At 49.2% G+C, this 21027-nt stretch overlaps 1 protein-coding gene across 12 annotated transcripts in view; it reads left to right on the forward strand.

Annotated features, from left to right (window-relative positions):
• SDK2 (sidekick cell adhesion molecule 2) overlaps positions 1–21027 on the forward strand; it is a 1552195-nt gene that overhangs the window by 389854 nt on the left and 1141314 nt on the right. For 3 of the 12 annotated variants that reach the window (XM_068263125.1, XM_068263124.1, XM_068263133.1), the window contains one exon: positions 11841–11945. The exons of the other annotated variants lie outside the window; for them this stretch is intronic. The gene's annotated coding sequence lies outside the window, so the exon portion shown is untranslated. The remainder of the gene's footprint in view (positions 1–11840; positions 11946–21027) is intronic. 12 annotated transcript variants of the gene reach the window in all.

Genomic DNA, 21027 nt, shown 5'->3' on the forward strand with positions numbered 1-21027 from the left:
AAGACGATGTACAAGAGGCATTATTGTGGGAAAAAAACATGTCTTAGCTTTTATTTGCTTTTAAGCAATAAGTGTCCAGTCCAGAATTATTCATACCCTTCACAAACTTTGACAGTCTGTGAGAAAATCCAAACTTCTATACCATTCCAAATAGTCCAAGCTGTTCTAAAGTATCCTAATTCCCCTTTTTAATCGGGAACAGCGGTTTTAATCAACTCAACAGGTGAAAAACAGCAGCTCTCTGCAGTTGGTTTGTGGATAGTCACGGCTAAGACAAAGGAGCTCATTGAGGACCTGCGGCTGCACATTGTGGCTGCTCACAAGCCAGTAAAAGGGCTACAAGGCTATTTCTAAGTATTAATAAAAATACAAGATGTTCCACACTGTGGAAGGACTCAGAGGACATGTTAGGAAGCCAAAAGTGACACTTGTGCTGGGCAGGGGGATAGTGAGAGAGGTGAAAAAAATTCCAAGGATCACGACCAAGGCCATCCTGGTGAATCTGGACTCTGGTGGTGTCAGTGTCTCAAGGCAGACATTCCAACGGACACTGCACACTGCTGGGATCCATGGATGCAGACCAAGGAGGACACCACTTCTCCAGATAAGGCACACAAAAGCTCGCTTGGCCGTTGCAAATACACACCTGGACAAAGAAGAAGACTTCTGGGCTTCTGTGTTATGTTCAGATGAAACAAAAATTGAATTGTTTGGTCACAATGATGTTTCCTTCATTTGGCGTAAAAGAGGAGAAGCCTTCAACCCAAAGAACACCATCCCCACTGTCACACATGGTGGTGAGATGCAGGCTACTTTCATCCCTCTTCCATGTAACCATCCCCAAAAACCCTTGGCAAGCTCTCTTGCACGAAAAAATAGAACTGCTAACTTTATCCCAGAACAAACTAGCTTCATTCGTTCTCTCGGCAGCCACAATGACAATTGCTAGCAACTGGAAAACATCTTCTGTTAACATTAGTGAGGTGAAATCTAGAATCAACTCTTTCATGATCAATGAGAAGCTGACCATTATTTTGAGGGACACTCATAAAAAATTTGAGAAGATTTGGGACCCCTGGATTCAATTAGAACACCCCCTCATGGAGAGTTCCTTGATCAGGAGGCTATGAGTCGGGACGGCCCTATTTTTCCTTCTTCCTCACATTCTCTGTCTTCTGATTCTTTCTCATCCACTTAAACTCTCCAGTTGAGCTTATCATAGCGACCTCTCAGTTGCCCGTCTATCGCTGGACGACGGGCGCTGGGGATCACAGTTTTTCCCAGCCCTTGGCTGGAATCCCCCCCCCCCACTCCCATTCATATACTTGTCCCAGATAGCTGGACATGGTTCTCTGGGTCACATTTCTATAAAGTTTCTAATATGCACTACCCCCTAGTTTACATTGTGATTCCGTTATCATTCCTCTTATTGCATGATATTTGACCAATGTTACGTTTATCACCCCATTATTGTATGACATCTGATCAATGTTACGTTGACTGTTACGATACTACTTGGCCATATTGTTAGCCTTAATGTATCTTTTGAAAATGGAAAATTTAATAAAAATTTTGGGAAAAACAAAACAAAACATGGTGAGGAGAACCTAATGCTTTGGGTTGTTTTTTTAGCCAATGGACCAGGGAACCTAATCACAGTAAATGGCACCATGCGAAAAGAGCAATATATGAGGATTCTCAACGACAACATCAGGCAGTCTGCAGAGAAACTTGGCCTTGGGCACCAGAGGACATTTCAGCACGACAATGACCCAACACACACAGCAAAAGTGGTGAAGAAATGGTTAGCAGACAACAATATTAACATTTTGGAGTGGCCCAGCCAGAGACTTGAATCCAATTGAGAATCTGCGGTGGGAGCTAAAGATCCGATTGATGGCAAGAAGACCCTCCAACCTGAAAGATTTGGAGCTCATTGCTAAAGATGAATGGGCAAAAATACCTGTGGAGACATGCAAAAAGCTGGTCTGCAATTATAGGAAGCGTTTGATTGCTGTAATAGCTAATAAAGGTGTAACGATTTTGGAACTTTCTCCGTGATCAGCGCACAACGCGTGCACTGACACGGCGGAAATCCTCCACAAGCGTATATTTGCAGGCACCCAGCAAATGGTGCTACGCACCTGTAGAGGGAAATTCCTGTCGGCAGATGGCGCTGGGGAGTGCAGAGGAACCAATCCTCTGTACCTCCACAAGTGCCAGACAGGAATTGTACGAAGCGCAGAACGCAATCGCAAGAGAGGCGATTGCGAATGAGAGCGAGCAAAGGGACAGGTTGTATGTGTGTGCGCCAATCCAGTCGCCACCCCGCGACCGCGCACACACAACAGCAGATATGAAATAGGAACGCGATCACGAGAGGTGCGATCGCCCAGACGTGACACAAGGCAGATCAGAATAGAATACGAGGGTAGCAAAGGCACAGCAAATAATACAATGAGAAGATGCGGAAAATAACAAACGCTAGCTAACTGCGAACACCGCACTCATTCGCAACAGTGCACGCGGTTATGCGCGGTCTCCACGTGATAAGCACAATAGAGACAAGCACGCCTAACTAACCATCGACAGACAAACATGAAACAGAGGACGCGAGCGCTTGCTTAACGGTTAACTCACCGAGCCTCCAGCAAGCGTAGCAGACAAGACAGACACACGAAAACAGGGACAAGCAAGAGATAGGATCCACAGCACTAGCGAAAAGTGGCTAGTGCGATCCAGGTACAGAGTAGCAGAACAGAAGGATCCCCAGCGCTAGCGAAAAGTGGCTAGCGCGATCCCAGAAAACAGAACAGAAGGATCCCCAGCGCTAGCGAAAAGTAGCTAGCGCGATCCCAGAAGACAGAACAGAAGGATCCCCAGCGCTAGCGAAAAGTAGCTAGCACGATCCCAGAAGACAGAACAGAAGGATCCCCAGCACTAGCGAAAAGTAGCTAGCGCGATCCCAGGAGACAGAACAGAAGAGATAGCTGGTAGCAACCGCTGCACCAGCTATACTCCAAGAACAGAGATCAGAACCATTTCCTGTCGACCACCTTTGGGACAGGACAATGGCAACAGGCAAGACAAGACAGAACAGGCAATACAGATAATACAACCTGACTGGGCTAGAAGGGGAGCCTAAAGCAACCCCCAGGAATTAACTATACTAGATAGCAATGGCTGACACTCCAGCAGTGTCCATCAGGAACAGACCATGGAAGGGAAATGACCAGCCAAGCCTTCTGGGAAACATAAAGCTCTTATAGTGCCAGTCATCAAAGAAGGCAGGTAGGGGATTTGCATAACGAATGTATGCAAATTCCCCAGCAAGAGAACAGACCAGAAACTTGCAATGGAAAGACAGGTCTCTGTTCCAGAGACCTGCAGCCCACAGACTAGAGGAATGGACAAACAGCTGTCTGCCTGTGCAGCCAGCTGAGCGGATCATCACAAAAGGCTTTTCTATTGGTTATTGAGAAGGGTATGAATAATTTTGGACTGGACACTTTTTGCTCAAATATAAATAAAAGCTGAGAAGTGTTTTTTTTTCCACAATCCTTCCTCTTGTACATTGTCTTATTATCTTTTGGGAGACACCTATGTCATTTCCCATCAAAAACTTGACTAAAAGTAACTTTGAGGCAAATTTTGCCAGGGGTATGAATAATTATGGGTAGCACTGTGTGTATATACATAGTGGGATGCGAAAGTTTGGGCAACGTTGATGATTTTCCTGTATAAATTGTTAGTTACGATAAGTAATGTCAGTTAAATATATCATATAGGAGACACACACAGTGATATTTGAGAAGTAAAATTAAGTTCATTGCTTTTACAGAAAGTGTGCAATAATTGTTCAAATAAAATTAGGCAGGTGTATACATTTGGGCATTTGTCATTTTATTGATTCCAAAACCTTTAGAACTAGTTATTAAAACTCAAATTGGCTTGGTAAGCTCAGTGACCCCTGACCTACATACACAGGTGAATCCAATTATAAGAAAGAATATTTAATGGGGTCAATTGTACGTTTCTCTCACCTTTTAAATTTATCTGAGGAGTAGCAACATGGGGTACAGGAAGCTGTCTTAGAGATTTCAGCTGTCTGCTTCCACAGTTAGGAACATATTGAGGAAATGGAACACCACAGGCTCAGTTCAAGTTAAGGCTCAAACTGGTGGACCAAGAAAAATCTTGGATAAACAGAAACGATGAATGGTGAGAGCAGTCAGTCAACCCCCAGACCAGCACCAAAGACCTATAAGATCATCTTGCTGCAGATGGAGACACTGTGCATCGTTCAACCATTCGGCACACTTTACACTTCATGAAAAGTGTTTGCATAAGAAGGTGTGTCCAAAATGGTTGTAAATTGGAAGTCTTCATTTATGTCGTCTTCATCTTCTTCTTCTATATCTTCTTCTACTCGAATCTTCTTCATCTTCTACTTCTTGTATCTTCTTCAATTATCTTTTTCTTCTTCTATATCTTCTTCTTCTTCTTCTATATCTTCTTCTTCTTCTATATCTTCTTCTTCTGTTTCTTCTTCTTCTGTTTCTTCTTCTTCTTCTATATCTTCTTCTTCTTCGTCTTCTTCTTCTATATCTTCTTCTTCTTCTTCTGTTTCTTCTTCTTCTTCTTCTTCTTCTATATCTTCTTCTTCTTCGTCTTCTTCTTCTATATCTTCTTCTTCTTCGTCTTCTTCGTCTTCTTCTTCTTCTATATCTTCTTCTTCTTCTTCTATATCTTCTTCTTCTTCGTCTTCGTCTTCTTCTTCTTCTATATCTTCTTCTTCTTCTTCTTCTTCTTCTTCTATATCTTCTTCTTCTTCGTTTTCGTCTTCTTCTTCTTCTTCTTCTATATCTTCTTCATCTTCTTCTTCTTCTATATCTTCTTCTTCTATATCTTCTTCTTCTTCTATATCTTCTTCTTCTTTCTTCTTCTTCTATATCTTCTTCTTCTATATCATCTTCTTCTTCTATATCTTCTTCTTCTTCTATATCGTCTTCTTCTTCTTCTATATCTTCTTCTTCTTCGTCTTCTTCTTCTTCTATATCTTCTTCATCTTCTTCTTCTTCTATATCTTCTTCTTCTTCTATATCTTCTTCTTCTTTCTTCTTCTTCTATATCTTCTTCTTCTATATCATCTTCTTCTTCTATATCTTCTTCTTTTTCTTCTATATCGTCTTCTTCTTCTTCTTCTATATCTTCTTCTTCTATATCTTCTTCTTCTTCCTCTTCTTTCTTCTTCTTCTTCTACCTCTTCTTCTCTATCATTATATTATGTGTCTTGGTTTTCCTTTCTTTTGTAATATGTTTTTTACTTCATTTGTGGAAATATTTTATTGTAATAACACCATAGTTATATTTGTGTTGATGGCATAATAGTACTAGTGGCACATTGCAAGCCACAGCGCCTTTTTCTGTGTACCCTGGTGGTGGTAAAACACAGACATCAGAAGGAGGAGGAAGTAGTTGCAGCTATTGTAGTGTGGTAATAGCTGGTAGGAGAGTGGGTGGCAGCAGAAAATAATTTTTCTTCTGTTCTCCCTGGCAGTGGTAGCAGCACACAGACCGCAGAAGCTCAATGCAGCTACAGGAGGAGGAGTAGTGTGTGTCAGGCAGTGTGATGTGACTGCTTACATAATAGGCCCTGGTTCCTAGCGGTGGTACCTGGGCCGTAAATGAACACCATGAGGTTCCAGACAGCGGTCGTGAAGCCCACTTTGTGTCCAATACACAATTGGGACGGCACAGTTTTCAACCCAGACACCTCTAAAATAATATATATTTTTTTTCAAAATAATGCAGCTATTTGTGAGCGTAAATAGCTGGTGGCGCATGGGCAGCAGCACCTTGTAATGTGTTCCCTGGCAGTGGAGACACAGACAGCAGGAGGAAATACAACAGCAGGCAGCGTGAGAAGAATTAGTGTGTGGCAGACTGGCAGCAGGCAGCAGGAGGGCAGGCAGCGAGACATAATAGGCCCTGGTTCCTAGCGGTGGTACCAGGGCCGTAAATGAACACCATGAGGTTCCAGACAGTGGTCGTGAAGCCCACATTGTGTCCAATACACAATTGGGACAGCACAGTTTTCAACCCGGACACCTCTAAAATAATAACACAAAATGATTACATTTTTTTTTTCAGAAATGCAGCTATTTTTGAGCGTAAATAGCTGGTGGCGCATGGGCAGCAGCACCTTTTAATGTGCTCCCTGGCAGTGGAGACACAGACAGCAGGAAGAAATGCAGCAGCAGCAGCAGGTGTAATGTGTGTGTGCCACGTCATGTCCCCCTCTCGCCGACAACAGGGGCCATGAATTCGCCTTCCACCCAAGACTGGTTCATTTTGAGAAACGTCACTCTGTCCACAGACTTGTGAGACAGACCAGATCGCTTCTCAGTGACGACTCCACCGGCTGCACTGAAGCAACGCTCTGACAGTACGCTGGAAGGGGGGCAGGAGAGCACTTCCAGGGCGTACTGCGCAAGCTCGCTCCAGATCGGCAGGTGCTTGACCCAGTACTCCATGGGATCAACAGGGGCAACGCTGTCAAGCCCGCTGAAGGACCCCATGTAGTCAGCCACCATGCGGGTCAAGCGCGGTCTGTGACTGGAGAAGGATGCTGCTGCAGGCACCTCCTCTCTAGTCCCTGGCAGCTCTACACTCATGTAGAGCTCTTGGGTCAGAGACAGCAGTTCTGTGGTGCGCGTGCGCTTGCTGCTGGTGGATGCAGGCACCTGCTGCTGCCTCTGTGCTGGCTGAACAGTGGGGGTGGATGTCTGAGGGAAGGCTTCCTCCAAGCGCTCAACAAGGGACAGATGCAAATCCCTCATTTGTTGCGCACGGTCTCCTCCTGCAGGCAGGAACTGGTTGAGCTTCCCCTTCAGACGTGGGTCCAGCATCATGCAGATCCAGATGTCCTCCCTCTGCTTCATCTGGGTGACCCTTGGGTCCTTGTGCAGGCACCTCAGCATGTGCGCTGCCATTGGGAAGAGTCTGGCCACGTCTTCTGGCACATCATCGGCAGCCCCAGAGCCGACAGTGCTGTCCTCCTCATCCTCTGCCTCCTCCACCTCATCCTCTCTCCACCCCCGCACCACTCCAGCTGCGCTCTGCTGCTCCCCCTCATCAGCAGCAAGGTCAGGGACCTCCACCAACTCTAAGCCCTCCTCCTCAGAGGTGGCCTGTAAAGCTGCCTGCAGCTCCTGCTGGTCCAAGGCTGACGCTCCCTCTTCCACCAGTGCATACAGGGCCCTGTCCAGCACACACACCTTGGGGACCCACTCGCACACCATTGCATGGTCCCTGCTTACCATGTTGGTGGCCTGCAGGAAGGGTGCCAGCACTGAGCACACCTGCTGCATGTGCCCCCAGTCCTCCGTGAAGATGATGGACGGGAGTTGGTGGCGGCACGCCCAGTTGCAGTGATGGCGGCAACTGTTGCTCGTGCAACGTACTGGCTGACAGCCTGCCTCTGTTCAACCAGACGCTCCAACATCACCAGGGTGGAGTTCCAGCGAGTTGGAACATTGATCATGAGCCGGTGCTGTGGCAGGTGCAGCTCTTTTTGCACCTCTTCCAGGCTCGCTACAGCTGCAGGCGAGTGCCGGAAATGACGTACAACCTTCCTTGCCACCTCAAGGAGTCGTTCCATCCCCTGGTAGGTCCGCAGGAACTTTTGGACTACCAGGTTCAGGACGTGCGCCAGGCAGGGGATGTGGGTCAGGTCTCCCCTGCTGATTGCAGCAACCAGGTTTGCCCCATTATCGGACACCACCTCTCCGACTCTGAGGCCTCTGGGGGTCAGCCAATTCCTCTCCTGCTCTCGGAGTTTGGCCAGGACATGGTTCGCCGTCAGTTTGGTCTTCCCCAGGCTGACCAATTCCAGCAGCGCTTGGCAGTGGCGGGAAGTTTGGGCTGGTGTGCCGGAGGATGGAAGCGGATCAGAGGAACCTGCTGCAATTACGCTGACCCTGCATGGTGGCACCACCCACTGCATTGTTGCTGCTGCTCTGACAGTGCCTGATGCTGCTCCCCCCTCCTCACCCCCTTCCACCAAGCTGACCCAATGCGCGGTGAAGGACAGATAGCGGCCTGTCCCAAACCGGCTGCTCCACGAGTCCATGGTGATGTGGACCCGTTGACCCACCGCGTGATCCAGCCCTCTCCCGACATTGGCCATCACAGAGCGGTGAAGTGCAGGGATGGCCGTGCGTGCAAAAAAATGTCGGCTGGGGATTGGCCAATCGGGGGCTGCACACATCAGGAGCGCACGCATGTCGCTCCCCGCCTGCACAAGGGAATAAAGCAGGAGTTGGGAGCACATGGCCCGTGCCAGCAAGCCGCTCAGCTGACGCACGCGACGGCTGCTGGGAGGAAGAAACCTGACCACCCCCTGGAAGGTGTCGCTGAGCAGGGTCTGGCGACGCCTTTTGCTGGCACGGGAATCACTGGAGGGAGCAGAGGAGGCCACTGAGGACTGGCTGCCAGAACAGGCCTCAGTGTCAGCGGCAGGAGTTGCAGAGGGAGGAGGAGCAGTGCGTTTCTGACGCACTCCTGCTGGTGCTGCTGGAGGAGGTGGAGGAGGGCGGGTGGCTGCTGCTGACTGCTTCGCGGTGGTGGCGGGTCTGCCACTGCCAGCTTCCTTCAACTTCATGAACTCCTCATGCTCATGAAAGTGTTTCCCTGCCAGATGGTTCACCAGAGAGGTGGTGCCGTACGCAGAGGGCTCCTTCCCTCTGCTGAGCTGCTGGCGGCACTAGTTGCAGGTGGCATACTTCATATGGCAGGGTGAAAAAATTCCAAATTGGGGAGGTGAAGTTGCCCCTTCGGCTTGAAGGTGCTGCTGCTGCCGCTGGTCTCCCTGTGGTGGTTAAGGGGGTAAGGGGGGGGGGGGGGGTTCTTGGTGCGGCTGGTAGAACTCTCCCGATCAGGCACTGGCAGAACTCTCCCGATCAGCACGCTGTGTGGCCTGCATACCACGCCCACTTATTTTCCTGCCTAATATGTCTGCGATGCTGATCCTTCTAGCAAGGCCCACAGACACATCCTCCTCCTCATAGCTGATGACATCCCCAGGATCTGCCACCCAGTCTCTGTCCTTCACCCTGTCATCATCATCCTACCCCTCAGCAAACATGCCCTGCTGGGATGACCCCACAAACTCCCCTTCTGCATGCATGGGCTGATGGACACTCACCACTGTCTGACTGTCCAAAGCATCATCCCCCAAAGTGCCCATCAGCATTTCTTCCTCCTCCAATTCTGCCGCAACAGCACTCCATAGCCCCGCTGTGCTTGAGGATAAGAAGGTGCTGAGTGACAGGGTGCTGGTGTTGCCCGCTGGGGCTGGGGAACTGCACTCCTCCTCCTCCTCCCCAGGCAGTGCTGGGCGGCTGCTGCTGCTCTTGCGAACAGGAGTGGTGGCGGGGGTGGAGGACTCAGTTCCAGAGCTAATGGTGGCCTGCTCATCCACCATCAGTTCCACCACAGAGTCTGCGTCCTTCTCCTCAATAGGACGGCTACGACCTGGCGGTGGGAGGAATATCTGCGCCACACGCTGCTGCGTCTCTGCAGTGTGACTCCCAGCTGTTGGGCAGCCAAGGCGTCTACGGCCAGTGGCTAATGGCGGAATAGCCACTGGTGCAGACACAGAACTGCGCATGGTGGTGGTGGTGGCGCGGCTGCCACGACCTCCTCTCTTGCCGATGCCCTTGCTGCCCTTGCTGCCCCTGCCCAAACCGCGGCTGCCAGTGCCAGACATCGTATATTTTTAATATTATACAAATGAAAAAAAAAAGTTATGTATGTAAAGGCGGGAGGGACAAGTGGGGTACTTTAATGGGGTGGGACTGGTGGTGGTGGGTGTGTGAGGTGACGGACAGGTGTACTCTACAGCAGAGACCGGTGTAGCGCTAATGAGAGAGTGCGCAGTGCGCACACAAAGACCCTAGCTGACGCTGACTGACGGTGTCCCTATACACAGACTACAGTACAATTCAGCGAATACACAATACAAGTAATATAAACAATAGGACGGGTATAGCACTAACGAGAGGGTGCACAGCGCAGACGTGCACTGCGCACACAAAGACCCTAGGTAACGCGGTGACGGACGGTCCCTATACACAGACTAGAGTACACTACAGTACTAACTAAACAACAGAAGAATCTAGCTAAACAATAGAACAGGTGTGACTAGATTACAGAGAGCAGATACAGCAGGACAGGTATAGCAGTAAAGCTGGGCCTTGCTAACTACAAAATAGTACAATAATCTATCTAACACAGAAGTAGTACCATAGAGTAGGACTGGTGAGAGCACGGGTAACTAGAGACTAGAGCACAGAGCAGGACAAGGCTGCCTTGCCTAGGCACAGGGCCTGGCTGCTGGCTGCAGGCCTGCAGCTGCACCAGTGACAGTCTCCCTCCCTAGTCCCTAATCACACAAACTAAACTGCCTAAAATACAATCTATCTACAATACAAAGCAATACAGGTGAATATCAAGTGTTGGAGTGTAAAAACGCTTGGTGTATTGAGCAATGGAAATGCACTTGCACACAGACAAAAAGCACTGGAGCAGTTCTCTCAGTACAATCAGTCAGTAAGTCACAAGCAGGACGAGTGAGGCAACATGGCGCCCGCTATTTATAGAGGGGGGCTTGGCCAGGCTCCCCCTCTGTGATTGGCTGCATTTAGAGGGCTGGGAGCCCTCTGATTCGCTTGTGAGGACTTGAGGTGACGTCTAACCTGACGCTATCCGAGCTCGTGACGCTATCCGAGCTCGGATAACTAGGATATCTCCGGATAGCTGCTTGCTATCCGAGTGCGCTCGGATAGCACAGCCCAGATAGCTAATACTATTCGAGCTCGGTATTCGAGGTCGAATAGTGAAAAAAGAGCTAGGATATCCGAGTATCTCGGATATCCTAGCTCGGATGAGCATCACTGCTGACGGTTTACTCTGTTATCTTAGTGATAAGGCTGCAGTTATTGCCGGTCTCTCCCACCCTGGAACACATGTGCAGAAGCTCTGTACCAGTACTGCTCTGTAATCTGACCTGTTGCTCAACTATTAGAAAAACATTTAGCCTATAACCAATACAAACCACCCAGCTTCAAGGAGTGAATCTTCCTTCGGTTTACCTATGCTATGTCCTGGTCTGGATGGCCATTGGATTCATTAGCTAATAACAGAGGAATTCAGCTCTGCGACAGAAAAAAATGCACACTGTTTGTTTCCTTAACTCTATAGCTGCTTTTCCTGTTCAGTGCACACTGCTGGAGCCTGGAAATGTATGTTGTTCAACAGAGAGGGGGCCAGGCCCCAGTCACTGCTCGGAACCCATACAGGACCATTGGTAGTACTGTACTGTCGGCGGCTCTGCTGGAGTCACACAGAATGAGCGCTATGATGTCATTTTGGCGTTTAATGTAAAACACCAGAATCAGTAAATTCTCTTTGTTGATTTGAAGCCACCAAGCTTAATGTAATCTTAGTGAGACATTCCCCAGAAAAATAAAGAATAAAGGGATATGTGTAAACGAGAAGAGTGTGATCTTGATGCGTAGCGTGAAATGCGCCATATGTTGACTACGCGTTTCACAGAAAATGGGAACTACTAAGAGCCCGCAGATGGAATATATCTTTATCTTTTAACTACATTTCTGCTCTAGTTTGCATAATAACAAAATATTTATTTAAGTAGTCTGTCTGTATGGCAGCGTAAAACAGAACGCGAATGTCATACGCAGAAAAATAATTACACACAGGAGCTCATTTAGCAGAGAGGGGGAAAAGAAATCACATTTTCTCTTTGTTGTTATCAGATAATCAGACAAGGAAGATGAAATGGGAATGGATGGTCTTGATTGCCTTAAAGTGGAGCTGAACTCTTGCACAGGACAGAAGGCAAACACAGAGAAATGCACCCTGTATGTATTTAGAGAGTTTAGCCTGTCTAATCCCCCCTCATCTGTGACTGTGACTAATCACTAGTTGTTATTTGATTACTCCCTTGTGTCACATGACTGCCGTGGCAGATTAGGCAGATAAGCCCATTTGAAAGCACAGGAGGTTAGCAATATGTCTGCTTCCATGAATCAGGAAATTTGTACTCTTTACCGCCCTAGGCCACTGTCACCAGCCGCCCCCCTTCAGTATAGGTAGCAAAATGACCCCTCCTCCCTTCCCTCCAGTATAGGTAGCCTGATGACCCCTCCCCCTCCAGTATAGGTAGCCTGATGACCCCACCCCCTTTCCCTCTAGTATAGGTAGCCTGATGACCCCACCCCCTTTCCCTCTAGTATAGGTAGCCTGATGACCCCTCCCCTCCCCCTCCAGTATAGGTAGCCTGATGACCCCACCCCCTTTCCCTGTAGTATAGGTAGCCTGATGACTCCCTTCCCTTAATCCCTCCTTCTCCCACCTCCCTTCAGTATAGATAGCCAGCTCACCTTCACACTGCAGCAGCCATCAGTGTCACTCATTTATCCACTCATCTCCAGTACAGAAGCTTCCTCTCCCCCTCTGTCTCCAATGCTGCCCAAGTCCATAGCCGCCGGCCACAATGCAAACGTGCACAGAGAGCAAGGTGGCTGCTGCACAGGCGGCTAGCAGCAGAGTACCGCAGCCAGGCGCTCGCCTGATCCCCCTGCATTGCAGCTTACAAATGCTGCACCGGTTTAGCCTGCTGCTTTGATGCCCTTGCTCCTGTGGTGCCCTAGGCCATGGCTTATGTGGCCTTGGCCTAAATTCAGCCCCGCTTTTTATACAATGTGTGTTTCAATGCAATTATCACAACGTTCGCACTGAACTATTGTGTTCATGATTTCTGACGGGAAAAAAAATAAATTTTGACTAATTGCAAATGCAGGAATAATTCTGCATGCAATGCATTTGAACAAAGATCAAAGAGAATCGCAGCTGTGAGGAAGAAAAGGGTTACGTGATTGACGCAAATGACGTGCGATCCAAAAATAAGATTAAAATTCAGCCGGTGGAAAAGGGCCCAGGGCCTGTCCTAATGTTTTTGCTGCCTGATGCAAAGCCTAAGTGCCTCTGCCCCCCTGGACAAGAAGTGTCTGTCCCCGCCCCCAACAGAAAGAGTTCTGATGACATCCATTGTTTCGTCCCCCCAGATGTCGCCGGTGACGCAGACTGCTAAACCCCGAACGACAAACTTTCACACTTGGTGATCATACTTTTTTGCCCCCCTGGACGCATCATGGTCATGTGCCACCCTGTTGTCCCTTCTCCATAGCAAAGTCGCTGCCTTTAGTGCCTGCTTATTTCTTGCCTGCAAAACTGATCCCCTAGCTATAATATTTTCCCGATCACACTCCTAAAGCACACAGTTCAGGTCTTCTGGCTCTCCTGAACTGTCTGCCCATTTCAAAGAAGTGACTATGGCCACCTTCACCCTATGCCGAGCCCAGTCGGAGTGGTATAAGTAGTATGGATACACTGTACCATGCTGTTTCTGTTTGGGAGGGGATTTGTGCCATTCTGCATATTCTAAAGGATAAATACCAACGTGAATTGGGTGCCAAATAAAATCAAACATTTACAGTATTAATGAGGATATTAAAATATTAGTAAATATTACCGATATTTTACTACAGATAAACCCAGCCCTCCTCTCACACAGAACCCCCCCCCCCTCCACTGCCTAACCCTAAGACCCCCCTTCCTGACGCCTAACCCTAAAACCCCCCTTACTGACGCCTAACCCTAAATCCTCCCTTACTGATACCTTACCCTAACCCCCCCCCCCCTTCCTTCCTAACACCCAACCTTAAAACCCCCTTTCTGACACCTAACACATAGGGCCCTTTTCCACTAGCAGTCGCTAGCGTTCACGCTGAACGCTAGCGATTGCTGAATTGCAAAAGTGCAAAAATTTGCGGTGATTTCCCGACGTTTACGGTCGCGATTTTGCTATGCTATGCACTGCATAGCAAAATCGCAGCAGTAATCGTTCCGCCGCGCGTTCGCGTTCCTGTAAAAAATGAATCGCGGTAGTGGAAATGACCTACCGCAATTCCTATGTTAAAAAGCAAACCGTAGCGACTTTCCGATTCAGCCAGCGCAAACGCGCTAGTGGAAAAGGGCCCTAAAACCCCCTTCCTGACACCTAACACTAAAACTCCCTTTCTGACACCTAACACTAAACCCCCCTTCCTGACACCTAACTCTAAAACCCCATTCCTGACACCTAATCCTAAACCCCCCATTCCTGACGCCAAACCTTAAAACCCCTTTCTGACCCCTAACACTAAAACCCTCTTCCTGAAGCCAAACCCTTAAGCTCCCCTTCCTGATACCTAACCTCAAAGCCCCTTCCTGACGCCTTACCCTAAATCCCCCCCTTACTGATGCCTAACCCTAAAACCCCCCTTCCTGACCCCTAACCTTAAAACTCCCTTCCTAACACCTAACTCTAAAACCCCCTTTCTGAAGCCTAATCCTAAAACCCCCCTTCCTGACGCCTAACCCTAAACCCTCCCTCCTGACGCCTAACCCTAAACCTCCCTTCTGACGCCTAACCCTAAACCTTCCTTCCTGACGCCTAACCCTAAACCTCCCTTCCTGACGCCTAACCCTAAAATCCCCTTCCTGATGCCTAACCCTAAAATCCCCTTCCTGATGCCTAACCCTAAACCTCCCTTCCTGACGCCTAACCCTAAACCTCCCTTCTGACGCCTAACCCTAAACCTCCCTTCTGACGCCTAACCCTAAAATCCCCTTCCTGATGCCTAACCCTAAACCTCCCTTCCTGATGCCTAACCCTAAAATCCCCCTTCCTGATGCCTAACCCTAAAATCCCCCTTCCTGATGCCTAACCCTAAACCTCCCTTCCTGATGCCTAACCCTAAAATTCCCCTTCCTGACGCCTAACCCTAAACCCCTCATTCCTGATTAGTGTTGGGCGAACATCTAGATGTTCGGGTTCGGGCCGAACAGGCCGAACATGGCCGCGATGTTCGGGTGTTCGACCCGAACTCCGAACATAATGGAAGTCAATGGGGACCCGAACTTTTGTGGTTTGTAAAGCCTCCTTACATGCTACATACCCCAAATTTACAGGGTATGTGCACCTTGGGAGTGGGTACAAGAGGAAAAAAAAATTTAGCAAAAAGAGCTTATAGTTTTTGAGAAAATCGATTTTAAAGTTTCAAAGGGAAAACTGTCTTTTAAATGCGGGAAATGTCTGTTTTCTTTGCACAGGTAACATGCTTTTTGTCGGCATGCAGTCATAAATGTAATACATATAAGAGGTTCCAGGAAAAGGGACCGGTAATGCTAATCCAGCAGCAGCACACGTGATGGAACAGGAGGAGGGTGGCGCAGGAGGAGAAGGCCACGCTTTGAGACACAACAACCCAGGCCTTGCATGAGGACAAGAAGCGTGCGGATAGCATGCTTTGTACCACCATGCAGTCATAAATGTAATAAAGATAAGTGGTTCAATAAACAGGGACCACGCGGCAACGCTAACCCAGCAGCAGCACACGTGATGGAACAGGAGGAGGCGCAGGAGGAGAAGGCCACGCTTTGTGAGACACAACAACCCAGGCCTTGCATGAGGACAAAAAGCGTGCGGATAGCATGCTTTGTACCGCCATGTAGTCATAAATGTAATAAAGATAAGAGGTTCAATAAACAGGGACCACGCGGCAACGCTAACCCAGCAGCAGCAGCAGCAGCAGCACACGTGATGGAACAGGAGGAGGCGCAGGAGGAGAAGGCCACGCTTTGTGAGACACAACAACCCAGGCCTTGCATGAGGACAAAAAGCGTGCGGATAGCATGCTTTGTACCGCCATGTAGTCATAAATGTAATAAAGATAAGAGGTTCAATAAACAGGGACCACGCGGCAACGGTAACCCAGCAGCAGCAGCAGCAGCAGCAGCACACGTGATGGAACAGGAGGAGGCGCAGGAGGAGAAGGCCACGCTTTGTGAGACACAACAACCCAGGCCTTGCATGAGGACAAAAAGCGTGCGGATAGCATGCTTTGTACCGCCATGTAGTCATAAATGTAATAAAGATAAGAGGTTCCATAAACAGGGACCGGCAACGGTAACCCAGCAGCAGCAGCAGCAGCAGCAGCACACGTGATGGAACAGGAGGAGGCGCAGGAGGAGAAGGCCACGCTTTGTGAGACACAACAACCCAGGCCTTGCATGAGGACAAAAAGCGTGCGGATATAGCAGCAATGCTTTTTGCCGCCATGCAGTCATAAATGTAATACAGATGAGAGGTTCAATAAACAGGGACCGGAAACGCTAAACCATCCCAGATGTTCATCGGTCAGGTTACTTGGTTGGGGTCCAGGAGTGTTGCGTAGTCGTTTCCAATCCAGGATTGATTCATTTTAATTTGAGTCAGACGGTCTGCATTTTCTGTGGAGAGGCGGATACGCCGATCTGTGATGATGCCTCCGGCAGCACTGAAACAGCGTTCCGACATAACGCTGGCTGCCGGGCAAGCCAGCACCTCTATTGCGTACATTGCCAGTTCGTGCCAGGTGTCTAGCTTCATGCCCGGTTTCAGGTCCAGCGGTGCCAGCCACAAATCCGTCTGTTCCTTTATTCCCCTCCAAATTTCCTCCCCTGTGTGCTGCTTATCCCCAAGGCAGATCAGCTTCAGCAACGCTTGCTGACGCATGCCAACAGCTGTGCTGCACTGCTTCCACGATCCTACTGCTGCTGGTGCTGGGTTAGCATTTCCGGATGAGGTACAGCTTTGAGATGCGTTGGAGGAGAAGGAGTCAGAGAGGTAGGTGCTGCTGTTGTTATCCAGCTGTTTGCGGCGTGGGCAACACCCGCGCCGTAGCAGGTGAGGAATCGCTGCCAGGCTCCACAAGGTTCACCCAGTGCGCGGTAAGGGAGATGTATCGACCCTGGCCGAACGAACTCGTCCAGGTGTCAGTGGTGAGGTGAACCTTGCAGGCAACGGCATTCTTCAAGCTTCGGGTTATTTAGCTGACCACGTGCTCATGCAACTCAGGCACTGCAGAGCGCGCAAAGTGGTAGCGGCTGGGAACAACGTAACGTGGGATGGCCACTGACATCATGCCCTTGAAGCTGTTTGTCTCCACCACTCGATATGGCAGCATTTCGCAGGCCAGAAGCTTGGCTATGCTGGCTGGCTGTTACTGCCACGGCCCGGGGGTCATTTGCTGGCAATTTCCTCTTGTGCTCAAACATCTCAGAGACAGACAACTCAACCGTAGCGCTGCACACCGAAGGGCTGTTGGTTGTTGTGTTTGATGAACACTGGGAGACCTCAAGAGCACTAGTCCGGAAAGTGACAGTGTCAGCATCGTCTGATGTTTGTGAATGTTGTGAACCACGCAATGGCTGGGCTACTGCTGCTGCTGAGGCGGGTCTGGTGGTGAGTCTGGTGAACCCAAGGGAGGCAGTGTTGCTGGTGGTACCCTGTCCTGCCGCGTTTGCCCACAGAGTGGGATGTTTGGATAGAATGTGGCGGCTCATGCTGGTGGTGGAGAGGTTGTTAATACTTTTCCCCCTGCTCAGGCGGGTCTTGCACACCTTGCAAATCGCCATGGTAACATCCTCAGTGCAGTCTTCAAAGAAAGCCCAGACTTTAACTGGCTGAGGACTCGGACCTCGTGCGTGATGTGCTGGTGCTGCTTAACCCACTGCTGGACGCTTGAGAGGTCATCCAAGTAATTATCTGGTCCTGTTCTTTTGGATCTGTGAGGGTTGTTGTCCTGGACAACATGGGCAGTATTGAGTGGGTTTTCTTGGGTGCTCCCCTGTGGCCTGTACGTGAACCGTCAGGGGAAACACCTCTTCCCTTGCCCCTCCCTCTTTCAACGGATTTCTTCCTCATTTCACTTATCCTTAAAGTACACGCTGACTGGCAGCAGTACAGTGGCAGTACAGAAATGCTATACAGTGGTGGGTGAGCGGTGTACCACTATTGTCAGCAGTGACACAGAGCACAATGCTATACAGTGGCGGGTGAGCGGTGTACTACTGTTCCCAGCAGACACAGAGTGGAAGTAAACACAATGCTATATAGTGTGGCTGAGCCGTGTACACAGAGTGGCATTAAACACAATGCTATATAGTCTGCTATATAGTCACCCCGAACAGGGTGATGTTCTGCAGAACCCGAACAGTGGCAAACACTGTTCGCCCAACACTACTGGGAGGGAACGCAGATTTTAGTACCTAAACACACGATACAACATGTTTTCCGGGGTCGGACTCTGAGGCACATACAGATGGTCCCGATCATCATCCTCATCATACAACTCTTCTCCTGAGTCTGACCCACCCACCACCTCTGCCACCCCAACATCCCCAGACACAGACCCCTCATCGTCCTCAACATTAACTTGGGATGCTGGCCTGAGCCAGACCTCCTCCTCCACATCAGGCCCCATCATCTCCTCAATGGCAGCCCTCATTAATCACTCTGGCGACGGACTGATGGACACAACGTTCTCCTCCGGGGAGGGCTGCTGCTGACCACTGGCTGCTGGGGTGGATGTTATAGCTTGCGTGGGGCGTTGGCTGTTGCTGTTGTTGGGAGTGCTGCTCACAGCGGAGGTCTCTGGGGAACTCATGTTGAGCTCATATAGTGGTTGACGGTGAGTGGAGTATTACTGATCCCAGCAATATACACACTGACTGGCAGAGTACGCAATGCTATATAGTGTGGCTGAGCGGTGTACACAGAGTGGCAGTAAACACAATGCTATATAGTCTGGCTGAGCGAGCGGTGTACTACTGTTCCCAGCAGAATCAGAGTGGCAGTAAACAATGGTATATAGTCTGGCTGAGCGGTGTACACAGATTGTCAGTAAACAATGGTATATAGTCTGGCTGAGCGAGCGGTGTACTACTGTTCCCAGCAGAATCAGAGTGGCAGTAAACAATGGTATATAGTCTGGCTGAGCGGTGTACACAGAGTGTCAGTAAACAATGGTATATAGTCTGGCTGAGCGGTGTACACACAATGCTATATAGTCTGCTATATAGTGTCAGTAAACAATGGTATATAGTCTGGCTGAGCGAGCGGTGTACTACTGTTCCCAGCAGAATCAGAGTGGCAGTAAACAATGGTATATAGTCTGGCTGAGCGGTGTACACAGAGTGTCAGTAAACAATGGTATATAGTCTGGCTGAGCGAGCGGTGTACTACTGTTCCCAGCAGAATCAGAGTGGCAGTAAACAATGGTATATAGTCTGGCTGAGCGGTGTACACAGAGTGTCAGTAAACAATGGTATATAGTCTGGCTGAGCGGTGTACACACAATGCTATATAGTCTGCTATATAGTGTCAGTAAACAATGGTATATAGTCTGGCTGAGCGAGCGGTGTACTACTGTTCCCAGCAGAATCAGAGTGGCAGTAAACAATGGTATATAGTCTGGCTGAGCGGTGTACACAGAGTTTCAGTAAACAATGGTATATAGTCTGGCTGAGCGGTGTACACAGAGTGTCAGTAAACAATGGTATATAGTCTGGCTGAGCGGTGTACACAGAGTGGCAGTAAACACAATGCTATATAGTCTGGCTGAGCGAGCGGTGTACTACTGTTCCCAGCAGAATCAGAGTGGCAGTAAACAATGGTATATAGTCTGGCTGAGCGGTGTACACAGAGTGTCAGTAAACAATGGTATATAGTCTGGCTGAGCGGTGTACACAGAGTGTCAGTAAACAATGGTATATAGTCTGGCTGAGCGGTGTACACAGAGTGGCAGTAAACACAATGCTATATACTCTGGCTGAGCGAGCGGTGTACTACTGTTCCCAGCAGACACAGAACAGTGAACAGAATGCTATATAGTGTGGCTGAGCGAGCGGTGTACCACTATTCCCAGCAGACACAGAACAGTGAACAGAATGCTATATAGTGTGGCTGAGCGGGCGGTGTACCACTATTCCCAGCAGACACAGAACAGTGAACAGAATGCTATATAGTGTGGATGAGCGAGCGGTGTACCACTATTCCCAGCAGACACAGAACAGTAAACAGAATGCTATATAGTGTGGCTGAGCGAGCGGTGTACCACTATTCCCAGCAGACACAGAACAGTGAACAGAATGCTATATAGTGTGGCTGAGCGAGCGGTGTACCACTATTCCCAGCAGACACAGAACAGTGCACAGAATGCTATATAGTGTGGCTGAGCGAGCGGTGTACCACTATTCCCAGCAGACACAGAACAGTAAACAGAATGCTATATAGTGTGGCTGAGCGAGCGGTGTACCACTATTCCCAGCAGACACAGAACAGTAAACAGAATGCTATATAGTGTGGCTGAGCGAGCGGTGTACCACTATTCCAAGCAGACACAGAACAGTGAACAGAATGCTATATAGTGTGGCTGAGCGAGCGGTGTACCACTATTCCCAGCAGACACAGAGTGGCAGTAAACAGAATGCTATATAGTGTGGCTGAGCGAGGTACACAGAGTGGCAGTAAACAGAATGCTATATAGTGTGGCTGAGCAAGCGGTGTACTACTATTCCCAGCAGACACAGAGTGGCAGTAAACAGAATGCTATATAGTGTGGCTGAGCGAGGTACACAGAGTGGCAGTAAACAGAATGCTATATAGTGTGGCTGAGCAAGCGGTGTACTACTGTTCCCAGCAGTGACACAATGACAGGGGGGACCCTGGCTAGCGTGGCTGGAGCGCGAACTACCCTGCCTGCCTACCCAAAGCTAAACCCATAGACAAATGGCGGAGATATGACGTGGTTCGGGTATTTATTTACCCGAACCACGTGACCGTTCGGCCAATCAGAGCGCGTTCGGGTCCGAACCACGTGACCCGTTCGGCCAATCACAGCGCTAGCCGAACGTTCGGGGAACGTTCGGCCATGCGCTCTTAGTTCGGCCATATGGCCGAACGGTTTGGCCGAGCACCGTCAGGTGTTCGGCCGAACTCGAACATCACCCGAACAGGGTGATGTTCTGCAGAACCCGAACAGTGGCGAACACTGTTCGCCCAACACTATTCCTGAT

Source organism: Hyperolius riggenbachi, chromosome 12, assembly GCF_040937935.1.
Source record: "Hyperolius riggenbachi isolate aHypRig1 chromosome 12, aHypRig1.pri, whole genome shotgun sequence".
NCBI classification, from domain to species: Eukaryota; Metazoa; Chordata; class Amphibia; order Anura; family Hyperoliidae; genus Hyperolius; species Hyperolius riggenbachi.